Here is a 15,841-nt window from a genome sequence, read left to right on the forward strand (position 1 = left end):
GCCTAGCTCTTTGCAAAAGAGAGATATCGGCAAGGAAAAGCTGTATTGTACCTTTGCATGTTTCTCCCAAACGAAGGACACTAGAATGAAAATTTTAAAGCCTCCTATTAGTGCTTCATCTACACGTTATAGCCCTGAATTTTCCAATGCCTATCTCTTTGCAAAAGAGAGATATCGGCAAGGAAAAGCAGTATTGTACCTTTGCATTTTTCTCCCAAACGAAGGACACTAGAATGAAAATTTTAAAGCCTTCTGTTAGTGCTTCATCTACACGTTATAGCCCTGAATTTTCAAATGCCTATCTCTTTGCAAAAGAGAGATATCGGCAAGGAAAAGCTGTATTGTACCTTTGCATTTTTCTCCCAAACGAAAGACACTAGAATGAAAATTTTAAAGCCTCCTGTTAGTGCTTCATCTACACGTTATAGCCCTGAATTTTCCAATGCCTATCTCTTTGCAAAAGAGAGATATCGGCAAGGAAAAGCTGTATTGTACCTTTGCATTTTTCTCCCAAACGAAGGACACTAGAATGAAAATTTTAAAGCCTTCTGTTAGTGCTTCATCTACACGTTATAGCCCTGAATTTTCAAATGCCTATCTCTTTGCAAAAGAGAGATATCGGCAAGGAAAAGCTGTATTGTACCTTTGCATTTTTCTCCCAAACGAAAGACACTAGAATGAAAATTTTAAAGCCTCCTGTTAGTGCTTCATCTACACGTTATAGCCCTGAATTTTCCAATGCCTATCTCTTTGCAAAAGAGAGATATCGGCAAGGAAAAACTGTATTGTACCTTTGCATTTTTCTCCCAAACGAAAGACACTAGAATGAAAATTTTAAAGCCTCCTGTTAGTGCTTCATCTACACGTTATAGCCCTGAATTTTCCAATGCCTAGCTCTTTGCAAAAGAGAGATATCGGCAAGGAAAAACTGTATTGTACCTTTGCATTTTTCTCCCAAACGAAAGACACTAGAATGAAAATTTTAAAGCCTCCTGTTAGTGCTTCATCTACACGTTATAGCCCTGAATTTTCCAATGCCTATCTCTTTGCAAAAGAGAGATATCGGCAAGGAAAAGCTGTATTGTACCTTTGCATTTTTCTCCCAAACGAAGGACACTAGAATGAAAATTTTAAAGCCTCCTATTAGTGCTTCATCTACACGTTATAGCCCTGAATTTTCCAATGCCTATCTCTTTGCAAAAGAGACATATCGGCAAGGAAAAGCTGTATTGTACCTTTGCATTTTTCTCCCAAACGAAGGACACTAGAATGAAAATTTTAAAGCCTCCTTTTAGTGCTTCATCTACACGTTATAGCCCTGAATTTTCCAATGCCTATCTCTTAGCAAAAGAGAGATATCGGCAAGGAAAAGCTGTATTGTACCTTTGCATTTTTCTCCCAAACGAAAGACACTAGAATGAAAATTTTAAAGCCTCCTGTTAGTGCTTCATATACACGTTATAGCCCTGAATTTTCCAATGCCTATCTCTTTGCAAAAGAGAGATATCGGCAAGGAAAAGCTGCATTGTACTTTTACATTTTTCTCCCAAACGAAAGACACTAGAATGAAAATTTTAAAGCCTCCTGTTAGTGCTTCATCTACACGTTATAGCCCTGAATTTTCCAATGCCTATCTCTTTGCAAAAGAGAGATATCGGCAAGGAAAAGCTGCATTGTACTTTTACATTTTTCTCCCAAACGAAAGACACTAGAATGAAAATTTTAAAGCCTCCTTTTAGTGCTTCATCTACACGTAATAGCCCTGAATTTTCCAATGCCTATCTCTTTGCAAAAGAGAGATATCGGCAAGGAAATGCTGTATTGTACCTTTGCATTTTTCTCCCAAACGAAAGACACTAGAATGAAAATTTTAAAGCCTCCTGTTAGTGATTCATCTACACGTTATAGCCCTGAATTTTCCAATGCCTAGCTCTTTGCAACAGAGAGATATTGGCAAGGAAAAGCTGTATTGTACCTTTGCATTTTTCTCCCAAACGAAGGACACTAGAATGAAAATTTTAAAGCCTCCTGTTAGTGCTTCATCTACACGTTATAGCCCTGAATTTTCCAATGCCTATCTCTTTGCAAAAGAGAGATATCGACAAGGAAAAGCTGTATTGTACCTTTGCATTTTTCTCCCAAACGAAGGACACTAGAATGAAAATTTTAAAGCCTCCTTTTAGTGCTTCATCTACACGTTATAGCCCTGAATTTTCCAATGCCTATCTCTTAGCAAAAGAGAGATATCGGCAAGGAAAAGCTGTATTGTACCTTTGCATTTTTCTCCCAAACGAAAGACACTAGAATGAAAATTTTAAAGTCTACTGTTAGTGCTTCATCTACACGTTATAGCCCTGAATTTTCAAATGCCTAGCTCTTTGCAAAAGAGAGATATCGGCAAGGAAAAGCTGTATTGTACCTTTGCATTTTTCTCCCAAACGAAAGACACTAGAATGAAAATTTTAAAGCCTCCTGTTAGTGCTTCATCTACACGTTATAGCCCTGAATTTTCCAATGCCTATCTCTTTGCAAAAGAGAGATATCGGCAAGGAAAAGCTGTATTGTACCTTTGCATTTTTCTCCCAAACGAAAGACACTAGAATGAAAAATTTTAAAGCCTCCTGTTAGTGCTTCATATACACGTTATAGCCCTGAATTTTCCAATGCCTATCTCTTTGCAAAAGAGAGATATCGGCAAGGAAAAGCTGCATTGTACTTTTACATTTTTCTCCCAAACGAAAGACACTAGAATGAAAATTTTAAAGCCTCCTGTTAGTGCTTCATCTACACGTTATAGCCCTGAATTTTCCAATGCCTATCTCTTTGCAAAAGAGAGATATCGGCAAGGAAAAGCTGCATTGTACTTTTACATTTTTCTCCCAAACGAAAGACACTAGAATGAAAATTTTAAAGCCTCCTTTTAGTGCTTCATCTACACGTAATACCCCTGAATTTTCCAATGCCTATCTCTTTGCAAAAGAGAGATATCGGCAAGGAAATGCTGTATTGTACCTTTGCATTTTTCTCCCAAACGAAAGACACTAGAATGAAAATTTTAAAGCCTCCTGTTAGTGCTTCATCTACACGTTATAGCCCTGAATTTTCCAATGCCTATCTCTTTGCAAAAGAGAGATATCGGCAAGGAAAAGCTGTATTGTACCTTTGCATTTTTCTCCCAAACGAAGGACACTAGAATGAAAATTTTAAAGCCTCCTTTTAGTGCTTCATCTACACGTTATAGCCCTGAATTTTCCAATGCCTATCTCTTAGCAAAAGAGAGATATCGGCAAGGAAAAGCTGTATTGTACCTTTGCATTTTTCTCCCAAACGAAAGACACTAGAATGAAAATTTTAAAGCCTCCTGTTAGTGCTTCATCTACACGTTATAGCCCTGAATTTTCCAATGCCTATCTCTTTGCAAAAGAGAGATATCGGCAAGGAAAAACTGTATTGTACCTTTGCATTTTTCTCCCAAACGAAAGACACTAGAATGAAAATGTTAAAGCCTCCTGTTAGTGCTTCATCTACACGTTATAGCCCTGAATTTTCCAATGCCTATCTCTTTGCAAAAGAGAGATATCGGCAAGGAAAAGCTGCATTGTACTTTTACATTTTTCTCCCAAACGAAAGACACTAGAATGAAAATTTTAAAGCCTCCTTTTAGTGCTTCATCTACACGTAATAGCCCTGAATTTTCCAATGCCTATCTCTTTGCAAAAGAGAGATATCGGCAAGGAAATGCTGTGTTGTACCTTTGCATTTTTCTCCCAAACGAAAGACACTAGAATGAAAATTTTAAAGCCTCCTGTTAGTGCTTCATCTACACGTTATAGCCCTGAATTTTCCAATGCCTAGCTCTTTGCAAAAGAGAGATATTGGCAAGGAAAAGCTGTATTGTACCTTTGCAGTTTTCTCCAAAACGAAAGACACTAGAATGAAAATTTTAAAGTCTGCTGTTAGTGCTTCATCTACACGTTATAGCCCTGAATTTTCCAATGCCTAGCTCTTTGCAAAAGAGAGATATCGGCAAGGAAAAGCTGTATTGTACCTTTGCATTTTTCTCCCAAACGAAAGACACTAGAATGAAAATTTTAAAGCCTCCTGTTAGTGCTTCATCTACACGTTATAGCCCTGAATTTTCCAATGCCTATCTCTTTGCAAAAGAGAGATATCGGCAAGGAAAAGCTGTATTGTACCTTTGCATTTTTCTCCCAAACGAAGGACACTAGAATGAAAATTTTAAAGCCTCCTATTAGTGCTTCATCTACACGTTATAGCCCTGAATTTTCCAATGCCTATCTCTTTGCAAAAGAGGGATATCGGCAAGGAAAAGCTGTATTGTACCTTTGCATTTTTCTCCCAAACGAAGGACACTAGAATGAAAATTTTAAAGCCTCCTGTTAGTGCTTCATCTACACGTTATAGCCCTGAATTTTCCAATGCCTATCTCTTAGCAAAAGAGAGATATCGGCAAGGAAAAGCTGTATTGTACCTTTGCATTTTTCTCCCAAACGAAAGACACTAGAATGAAAATTTTAAAGCCTCCTGTTAGTGCTTCATATACACGTTATAGCCCTGAATTTTCTCATGCCTATCTCTTTGCAAAAGAGAGATATCGGCAAGGAAATGCTGCATTGTACTTTTACATTTTTCTCCCAAACGAAAGACACTAGAATGAAAATTTTAAAGCATCCTGTTAGTGCTTCATCTACACGTTATAGCCCTGAATTTTCCAATGCCTATCTCTTTGCAAAAGAGAGATATCGGCAAGGAAAAGCTGCATTGTACTTTTACATTTTTCTCCCAAACGAAAGACACTAGAATGAAAATTTTAAAGCCTCCTTTTAGTGCTTCATCTACACGTAATAGCCCTGAATTTTCCAAAGCCTATCTCTTTGCAAAAGAGAGATATCGGCAAGGAAATGCTGTATTGTACCTTTGCATTTTTCTCCCAAACGAAATACACTAGAATGAAAATTTTAAAGCCTCCTGTTAGTGCTTCATCTACACGTTATAGCCCTGAATTTTCCAATGCCTAGCTCTTTGCAAAAGAGAGATATTGGCAAGGAAAAGCTGTATTGTACCTTTGCATTTTTCTCCCAAACGAAAGACACTAGAATGAAAATTTTAAAGCCTCCTGTTAGTGCTTCATCTACACGTTATAGCCCTGAATTTTCCAATGCCTATCTCTTTGCAAAAGAGAGATATCGGCAAGGAAAAGCTGTATTGTACCTTTGCATTTTTCTCCCAAACGAAGGACACTAGAATGAAAATTTTAAAGCCTTCTGTTAATGCTTCATCTACACGTTATAGCCCTGAATTTTCAAATGCCTATCTCTTTGCAAAAGAGAGATATCGGCAAGGAAAAGCTGTATTGTACCTTTGCATTTTTCTCCCAAACGAAAGACACTAGAATGAAAATTTTAAAGCCTCCTTTTAGTGCTTCATCTACACGTTATAGCCCTGAATTTTCCAATGCCTATCTCTTTGCAAAAGAGAGATATCGGCAAGGAAAAACTGTATTGTACCTTTGCATTTTTCTCCCAAACGAAAGACACTAGAATGAAAATTTTAAAGCCTCCTGTTAGTGCTTCATCTACACGTTATAGCCCTGAATTTTCCAATGCCTAGCTCTTTGCAAAAGAGAGATATCGGCAAGGAAAAACTGTATTGTACCTTTGCATTTTTCTCCCAAACGAAAGACACTAGAATGAAAATTTTAAAGCCTCCTGTTAGTGCTTCATCTACACGTTATAGCCCTGAATTTTCCAATGCCTATCTCTTTGCAAAAGAGAGATATCGGCAAGGAAAAGCTGTATTGTACCTTTGCATTTTTCTCCCAAACGAAGGACACTAGAATGAAAATTTTAAAGCCTCCTATTAGTGCTTCATCTACACGTTATAGCCCTGAATTTTCCAATGCCTATCTCTTTGCAAAAGAGAGATATCGGCAAGGAAAAGCTGTATTGTACCTTTGCATTTTTCTCCCAAACGAAAGACACTAGAATGAAAATTTTAAAGCCTCCTGTTAGTGCTTCATCTACACGTTATAGCCCTGAATTTTCCAATGCCTATCTCTTTGCAAAAGAGAGATATCGGCAAGGAAAAGCTGTATTGTACCTTTGCATTTTTCTCCCAAACGAAGGACACTAGAATGAACATTTTAAAGCCTTCTGTTAGTGCTTCATCTACACGTTATAGCCCTGAATTTTCAAATGCCTATCTCTTTGCAAAAGAGAGATATCGGCAAGGAAAAGCTGTATTGTACCTTTGCATTTTTCTCCCAAACGAAAGACACTAGAATGAAAATTTTAAAGCCTCCTGTTAGTGCTTCATATACACGTTATAGCCCTGAATTTTCCAATGCCTATCTCTTTGCAAAAGAGAGATATCGGCAAGGAAAAGCTGCATTGTACTTTTACATTTTTCTCCCAAACGAAAGACACTAGAATGAAAATTTTAAAGCCTCCTGTTAGTGCTTCATCTACACGTTATAGCCCTGAATTTTCCAATGCCTATCTCTTTGCAAAAGAGAGATATCGGCAAGGAAAAGCTGCATTGTACTTTTACATTTTTCTCCCAAACGAAAGACACTAGAATGAAAATTTTAAAGCCTCCTGTTAGTGCTTCATCTACACGTTATAGCCCTGAATTTTCCAATGCCTAGCTCTTTGCAACAGAGAGATATTGGCAAGGAAAAGCTGTATTGTACCTTTGCATTTTTCTCCCAAACGAAGGACACTAGAATGAAAATTTTAAAGCCTCCTGTTAGTGCTTCATCTACACGTTATAGCCCTGAATTTTCCAATGCCTATCTCTTTGCAAAAGAGAGATATCGGCAAGGAAAAGCTGTATTGTACCTTTGCATTTTTCTCCCAAACGAAGGACACTAGAATGAAAATTTTAAAGCCTCCTTTTAGTGCTTCATCTACACGTTATAGCCCTGAATTTTCCAATGCCTATCTCTTAGCAAAAGAGAGATATCGGCAAGGAAAAGCTGTATTGTACCTTTGCATTTTTCTCCCAAACGAAAGACACTAGAATGAAAATTTTAAAGTCTACTGTTAGTGCTTCATCTACACGTTATAGCCCTGAATTTTCAAATGCCTAGCTCTTTGCAAAAGAGAGATATCGGCAAGGAAAAGCTGTATTGTACCTTTGCATTTTTCTCCCAAACGAAAGACACTAGAATGAAAATTTTAAAGCCTCCTGTTAGTGCTTCATCTACACGTTATAGCCCTGAATTTTCCAATGCCTATCTCTTTGCAAAAGAGAGATATCGGCAAGGAAAAGCTGTATTGTACCTTTGCATTTTTCTCCCAAACGAAAGACACTAGAATGAAACATTTTAAAGCCTCCTGTTAGTGCTTCATATACACGTTATAGCCCTGAATTTTCCAATGCCTATCTCTTTGCAAAAGAGAGATATCGGCAAGGAAAAGCTGCATTGTACTTTTACATTTTTCTCCCAAACGAAAGACACTAGAATGAAAATTTTAAAGCCTCCTGTTAGTGCTTCATCTACACGTTATAGCCCTGAATTTTCCAATGCCTATCTCTTTGCAAAAGAGAGATATCGGCAAGGAAAAGCTGCATTGTACTTTTACATTTTTCTCCCAAACGAAAGACACTAGAATGAAAATTTTAAAGCCTCCTTTTAGTGCTTCATCTACACGTAATACCCCTGAATTTTCCAATGCCTATCTCTTTGCAAAAGAGAGATATCGGCAAGGAAATGCTGTATTGTACCTTTGCATTTTTCTCCCAAACGAAAGACACTAGAATGAAAATTTTAAAGCCTCCTGTTAGTGCTTCATCTACACGTTATAGCCCTGAATTTTCCAATGCCTATCTCTTTGCAAAAGAGAGATATCGGCAAGGAAAAGCTGTATTGTACCTTTGCATTTTTCTCCCAAACGAAGGACACTAGAATGAAAATTTTAAAGCCTCCTTTTAGTGCTTCATCTACACGTTATAGCCCTGAATTTTCCAATGCCTATCTCTTTGCAAAAGAGAGATATCGGCAAGGAAAAGCTGTATTGTACCTTTGCATTTTTCTCCCAAACGAAAGACACTAGAATGAAAATTTTAAAGCCTCCTGTTAGTGCTTCATATACACGTTATAGCCCTGCATTTTCCAATGCCTATCTCTTTGCAAAAGAGAGATATCGGCAAGGAAAAGCAGCATTGTACTTTTGCATTTTTCTCCCAAACGAAAGACACTAGAATGAAAATTTTAAAGCCTCCTGTTAGTGCTTCATCTACACGTTATAGCCCTGAATTTTCCAATGCCTATCTCTTTGCAAAAGAGAGATATCGGCAAGGAAAAACTGTATTGTACCTTTGCATTTTTCTCCCAAACGAAAGACACTAGAATGAAAATGTTAAAGCCTCCTGTTAGTGCTTCATCTACACGTTATAGCCCTGAATTTTCCAATGCCTATCTCTTTGCAAAAGAGAGATATCGGCAAGGAAAAGCTGCATTGTACTTTTACATTTTTCTCCCAAACGAAAGACACTAGAATGAAAATTTTAAAGCCTCCTTTTAGTGCTTCATCTACACGTAATAGCCCTGAATTTTCCAATGCCTATCTCTTTGCAAAAGAGAGATATCGGCAAGGAAATGCTGTGTTGTACCTTTGCATTTTTCTCCCAAACGAAAGACACTAGAATGAAAATTTTAAAGCCTCCTGTTAGTGCTTCATCTACACGTTATAGCCCTGAATTTTCCAATGCCTAGCTCTTTGCAAAAGAGAGATATTGGCAAGGAAAAGCTGTATTGTACCTTTGCATTTTTCTCCCAAACGAAAGACACTAGAATGAAAATTTTAAAGCCTCCTGTTAGTGCTTCATCTACACGTTATAGCCCTGAATTTTCCAATGCCTATCTCTTTGCAAAAGAGAGATATCGGCAAGGAAAAGCTGTAATGTACCTTTGCATTTTTCTCCCAAACGAAGGACACTAGAATGAAAATTTTAAAGCCTCCTGTTAGTGCTTCATCTACACGTTATAGCCCTGAATTTTCAAATGCCTATCTCTTTGCAAAAGAGAGATATCGGCAAGGAAAAGCGGTATTGTACCTTTGCATTTTTCTCCCAAACGAAAGACACTAGAATGAAAATTTTAAAGCCTCCTGTTAGTGCTTCATCTAAACGTTATAGCCCTGAATTTTCCAATGCCTATCTCTTTGCAAAAGAGAGATATCGGCAAGGAAAAACTGTATTGTACCTTTGCATTTTTCTCCCAAACGAAAGACACTAGAATGAAAATTTTAAAGCCTCCTGTTAGTGCTTCATCTACACGTTATAGCCCTGAATTTTCCAATGCCTAGCTCTTTGCAAAAGAGAGATATTGGCAAGGAAAAGCTGTATTGTACCTTTGCATTTTTCTCCCCAAACGAAAGACACTAGAATGAAAATTTTAAAGTCTACTGTTAGTGCTTCATCTACACGTTATAGCCCTGAATTTTCCAATGCCTAGCTCTTTGCAAAAGAGAGATATCGGCAAGGAAAAGCTGTATTGTACCTTTGCATTTTTCTCCCAAACGAAAGACACTAGAATGAAAATTTTAAAGCCTCCTGTTAGTGCTTCATCTACACGTTATAGCCCTGAATTTTCCAATGCCTATCTCTTTGCAAAAGAGAGATATCGGCAAGGAAAAGCTGTATTGTACCTTTGCATTTTTCTCCCAAACGAAGGACACTAGAATGAAAATTTTAAAGCCTCCTATTAGTGCTTCATCTACACGTTATAGCCCTGAATTTTCCAATGCCTATCTCTTTGCAAAAGAGAGATATCGGCAAGGAAAAGCTGTATTGTACCTTTGCATTTTTCTCCAAACGAAGGACACTAGAATGAAAATTTTAAAGCCTCCTGTTAGTGCTTCATCTACACGTTATAGCCCTGAATTTTCCAATGCCTCTCTTAGCAAAAGAGAGATATCGGCAAGGAAAAGCTGTATTGTACCTTTGCATTTTTCTCCCAAACGAAAGACACTAGAATGAAAATTTTAAAGCCTCCTGTTAGTGCTTCATATACACGTTATAGCCCTGAATTTTCTCATGCCTATCTCTTTGCAAAAGAGAGATATCGGCAAGGAAAAGCTGTATTGTACCTTTGCATTTTTCTCCCAAACGAAAGACACTAGAATGAAAATTTTAAAGCCTCCTGTTAGTGCTTCATCTACACGTTATAGCCCTGAATTTTCCAATGCCTATCTCTTTGCAAAAGAGAGATATCGGCAAGGAAAAGCTGTATTGTACCTTTGCATTTTTCTCCCAAACGAAAGACACTAGAATGAAAATTTTAAAGCCTCCTGTTAGTGCTTCATCTACACGTTATAGCCCTGAATTTTCCAATGCCTAGCTCTTTGCAAAAGAGAGATATTGGCAAGGAAAAGCTGTATTGTACCTTTGCATTTTTCTCCCAAACGAAAGACACTAGAATGAAAATTTTAAAGCCTCCTGTTAGTGCTTCATCTACACGTTATAGCCCTGAATTTTCCAATGCCTATCTCTTTGCAAAAGAGAGATATCGGCAAGGAAAAGCTGTAATGTACCTTTGCATTTTTCTCCCAAACGAAGGACACTAGAATGAAAATTTTAAAGCCTCCTGTTAGTGCTTCATCTACACGTTATAGCCCTGAATTTACAAATGCCTATCTCTTTGCAAAAGAGAGATATCGGCAAGGAAAAGCGGTATTGTACCTTTGCATTTTTCTCCCAAACGAAAGACACTAGAATGAAAATTTTAAAGCCTCCTGTTAGTGCTTCATCTAAACGTTATAGCCCTGAATTTTCCAATGCCTATCTCTTTGCAAAAGAGAGATATCGGCAAGGAAAAACTGTATTGTACCTTTGCATTTTTCTCCCAAACGAAAGACACTAGAATGAAAATTTTAAAGCCTCCTGTTAGTGCTTCATCTACACGTTATAGCCCTGAATTTTCCAATGCCTAGCTCTTTGCAAAAGAGAGATATTGGCAAGGAAAAGCTGTATTGTACCTTTGCATTTTTCTCCCAAACGAAAGACACTAGAATGAAAATTTTAAAGTCTACTGTTAGTGCTTCATCTACACGTTATAGCCCTGAATTTTCCAATGCCTAGCTCTTTGCAAAAGAGAGATATCGGCAAGGAAAAGCTGTATTGTACCTTTGCATTTTTCTCCCAAACGAAAGACACTAGAATGAAAATTTTAAAGCCTCCTGTTAGTGCTTCATCTACACGTTATAGCCCTGAATTTTCCAATGCCTATCTCTTTGCAAAAGAGAGATATCGGCAAGGAAAAGCTGTATTGTACCTTTGCATTTTTCTCCCAAACGAAGGACACTAGAATGAAAATTTTAAAGCCTCCTATTAGTGCTTCATCTACACGTTATAGCCCTGAATTTTCCAATGCCTATCTCTTTGCAAAAGAGAGATATCGGCAAGGAAAAGCTGTATTGTACCTTTGCATTTTTCTCCCAAACGAAGGACACTAGAATGAAAATTTTAAAGCCTCCTGTTAGTGCTTCATCTACACGTTATAGCCCTGAATTTTCCAATGCCTCTCTTAGCAAAAGAGAGATATCGGCAAGGAAAAGCTGTATTGTACCTTTGCATTTTTCTCCCAAACGAAAGACACTAGAATGAAAATTTTAAAGCCTCCTGTTAGTGCTTCATATACACGTTATAGCCCTGAATTTTCTCATGCCTATCTCTTTGCAAAAGAGAGATATCGGCAAGGAAAAGCTGTATTGTACCTTTGCATTTTTCTCCCAAACGAAAGACACTAGAATGAAAATTTTAAAGCCTCCTGTTAGTGCTTCATCTACACGTTATAGCCCTGAATTTTCCAATGCCTATCTCTTTGCAAAAGAGAGATATCGGCAAGGAAAAGCTGTATTGTACCTTTGCATTTTTCTCCCAAACGAAGGACACTAGAATGAAAATTTTAAAGCCTCCTATTAGTGCTTCATCTACACGTTATAGCCCTGAATTTTCCAATGCCTATCTCTTTGCAAAAGAGAGATATCGGCAAGGAAAAACTGTATTGTACCTTTGCATTTTTCTCCCAAACGAAAGACACTAGAATGAAAATTTTAAAGCCTCCTGTTAGTGCTTCATCTACACGTTATAGCCCTGAATTTTCCAATGCCTATCTCTTTGCAAAAGAGAGATATCGGCAAGGAAAAGCTGCATTGTACTTTTACATTTTTCTCCCAAACGAAAGACACTAGAATGAAAATTTTAAAGCCTCCTTTTAGTGCTTCATCTACACGTAATAGCCCTGAATTTTCCAATGCCTATCTCTTTGCAAAAGAGAGATATCGGCAAGGAAATGCTGTATTGTACCTTTGCATTTTTCTCCCAAACGAGAGACACTAGAATGAAAATTTTAAAGCCTCCTGTTAGTGCTTCATCTACACGTTATAGCCCTGAATTTTCCAATGCCTATCTCTTTGCAAAAGAGAGATATCGGCAAGGAAAAGCTGTATTGTACCTTTGCATTTTTCTCCCAAACGAAAGACACTAGAATGAAAATTTTAAAGCCTCCTGTTAGTGCTTCATCTACACGTTATAGCCCTGAATTTTCCAATGCCTATCTTTTTGCAAAAGAGAGATATCGGCAAGGAAAAGCTGTATTGTACCTTTGCATTTTTCTCCCAAACGAAGGACACTAGAATGAAAATTTTAAAGCCTCCTATTAGTGCTTCATCTACACGTTATAGCCCTGAATTTTCCAATGCCTATCTCTTTGCAAAAGAGAGATATCGGCAAGGAAAAACTGTATTGTACCTTTGCATTTTTCTCCCAAACGAAAGACACTAGAATGAAAATTTTAAAGCCTCCTGTTAGTGCTTCATCTACACGTTATAGCCCTGAATTTTCCAATGCCTAGCTCTTTGCAAAAGAGAGATATTGGCAAGGAAAAGCTGTATTGTACCTTTGCATTTTTCTCCCAAACGAAAGACACTAGAATGAAAATTTTAAAGCCTCCTGTTAGTGCTTCATCTACACGTTATAGCCCTGAATTTTCCAATGCCTATCTCTTTGCAAAAGAGAGATATCGGCAAGGAAAAGCTGTATTGTACCTTTGCATGTTTCTCCCAAACGAAGGACACTAGAATGAAAATTTTAAAGCCTCCTATTAGTGCTTCATCTACACGTTATAGCCCTGAATTTTCCAATGCCTATCTCTTTGCAAAAGAGAGATATCGGCAAGGAAAAGCTGTATTGTACCTTTGCATTTTTCTCCCAAACGAAGGACACTAGAATGAAAATTTTAAAGCCTTCTGTTAATGCTTCATCTACACGTTATAGCCCTGAATTTTCAAATGCCTATCTCTTTGCAAAAGAGAGATATCGGCAAGGAAAAGCTGTATTGTACCTTTGCATTTTTCTCCCAAACGAAAGACACTAGAATGAAAATTTTAAAGCCTCCTGTTAGTGCTTCATCTACACGTTATAGCCCTGAATTTTCCAATGCCTAGCTCTTTGCAAAAGAGAGATATTGGCAAGGAAAAGCTGTATTGTACCTTTGCATTTTTCTCCCAAACGAAGGACACTAGAATGAAAATTTTAAAGCCTCCTGTTAGTGCTTCATCTACACGTTATAGCCCTGAATTTTCCAATGCCTATCTCTTTGCAAAAGAGAGATATCGGCAAGGAAAAGCAGCATTGTACTTTTGCATTTTTCTCCCAAACGAAAGACACTAGAATGAAAATTTTAAAGCCTCCTATTAGTGCTTCATCTACACGTTATAGCCCTGAATTTTCCAATGCCTATCTCTTTGCAAAAGAGAGATATCGGCAAGGAAAAGCTGTATTGTACCTTTGCATTTTTCTCCCAAACGAAGGACACTAGAATGAAAATTTTAAAGCCTTCTGTTAGTGCTTCATCTACACGTTATAGCCCTGAATTTTCCAATGCCTATCTCTTTGCAAAAGAGAGATATCGGCAAGGAAAAGCTGTATTGTACCTTTGCATTTTTCTCCCAAACGAAGGACACTAGAATGAAAATTTTAAAGCCTTCTGTTAGTGCTTCATCTACACGTTATAGCCCTGAATTTTCAAATGCCTATCTCTTTGCAAAAGAGAGATATCGGCAAGGAAAAGCTGTATTGTACCTTTGCATTTTTCTCCCAAACGAAAGACACTAGAATGAAAATTTTAAAGCCTCCTGTTAGTGCTTCATCTACACGTTATAGCCCTGAATTTTCCAATGCCTATCTCTTTGCAAAAGAGAGATATCGGCAAGGAAAAGCTGTATTGTACCTTTGCATTTTTCTCCCAAACGAAGGACACTAGAATGAAAATTTTAAAGCCTTCTGTTAGTGCTTCATCTACACGTTATAGCCCTGAATTTTCAAATGCCTATCTCTTTGCAAAAGAGAGATATCGGCAAGGAAAAGCTGTATTGTACCTTTGCATTTTTCTCCCAAACGAAAGACACTAGAATGAAAATTTTAAAGCCTCCTTTTAGTGCTTCATCTACACGTTATAGCCCTGAATTTTCCAATGCCTATCTCTTTGCAAAAGAGAGATATCGGCAAGGAAAAACTGTATTGTACCTTTGCATTTTTCTCCCAAACGAAAGACACTAGAATGAAAATTTTAAAGCCTCCTGTTAGTGCTTCATCTACACGTTATAGCCCTGAATTTTCCAATGCCTAGCTCTTTGCAAAAGAGAGATATCGGCAAGGAAAAACTGTATTGTACCTTTGCATTTTTCTCCCAAACGAAAGACACTAGAATGAAAATTTTAAAGCCTCCTGTTAGTGCTTCATCTACACGTTATAGCCCTGAATTTTCCAATGCCTATCTCTTTGCAAAAGAGAGATATCGGCAAGGAAAAGCTGTATTGTACCTTTGCATTTTTCTCCCAAACGAAGGACACTAGAATGAAAATTTTAAAGCCTCCTATTAGTGCTTCATCTACACGTTATAGCCCTGAATTTTCCAATGCCTATCTCTTTGCAAAAGAGAGATATCGGCAAGGAAAAGCTGTATTGTACCTTTGCATTTTTCTCCCAAACGAAGGACACTAGAATGAAAATTTTAAAGCCTCCTTTTAGTGCTTCTTCTACACGTTATAGCCCTGAATTTTCCAATGCCTATCTCTTAGCAAAAGAGAGATATCGGCAAGGAAAAGCTGTATTGTACCTTTGCATTTTTCTCCCAAACGAAAGACACTAGAATGAAAATTTTAAAGCCTCCTGTTAGTGCTTCATATACACGTTATAGCCCTGAATTTTCCAATGCCTATCTCTTTGCAAAAGAGAGATATCGGCAAGGAAAAGCTGCATTGTACTTTTACATTTTTCTCCCAAACGAAAGACACTAGAATGAAAATTTTAAAGCCTCCTGTTAGTGCTTCATCTACACCTTATAGCCCTGAATTTTCCAATGCCTATCTCTTTGCAAAAGAGAGATATCGGCAAGGAAAAGCTGCATTGTACTTTTACATTTTTCTCCCAAACGAAAGACACTAGAATGAAAATTTTAAAGCCTCCTTTTAGTGCTTCATCTACACGTAATAGCCCTGAATTTTCCAATGCCTATCTCTTTGCAAAAGAGAGATATCGGCAAGGAAATGCTGTATTGTACCTTTGCATTTTTCTCCCAAACGAAAGACACTAGAATGAAAATTTTAAAGCCTCCTGTTAGTGCTTCATCTACACGTTATAGCCCTGAATTTTCCAATGCCTAGCTCTTTGCAACAGAGAGATATTGGCAAGGAAAAGCTGTATTGTACCTTTGCATTTTTCTCCCAAACGAAGGACACTAGAATGAAAATTTTAAAGCCTCCTGTTAGTGCTTCATCTACACGTTATAGCCCTGAATTTTCCAATGCCTATC

The sequence above is a fragment of the Pseudophryne corroboree genome, unplaced genomic scaffold (genome assembly GCF_028390025.1).
Source record: "Pseudophryne corroboree isolate aPseCor3 unplaced genomic scaffold, aPseCor3.hap2 scaffold_207, whole genome shotgun sequence".
NCBI classification, from domain to species: Eukaryota; Metazoa; Chordata; class Amphibia; order Anura; family Myobatrachidae; genus Pseudophryne; species Pseudophryne corroboree.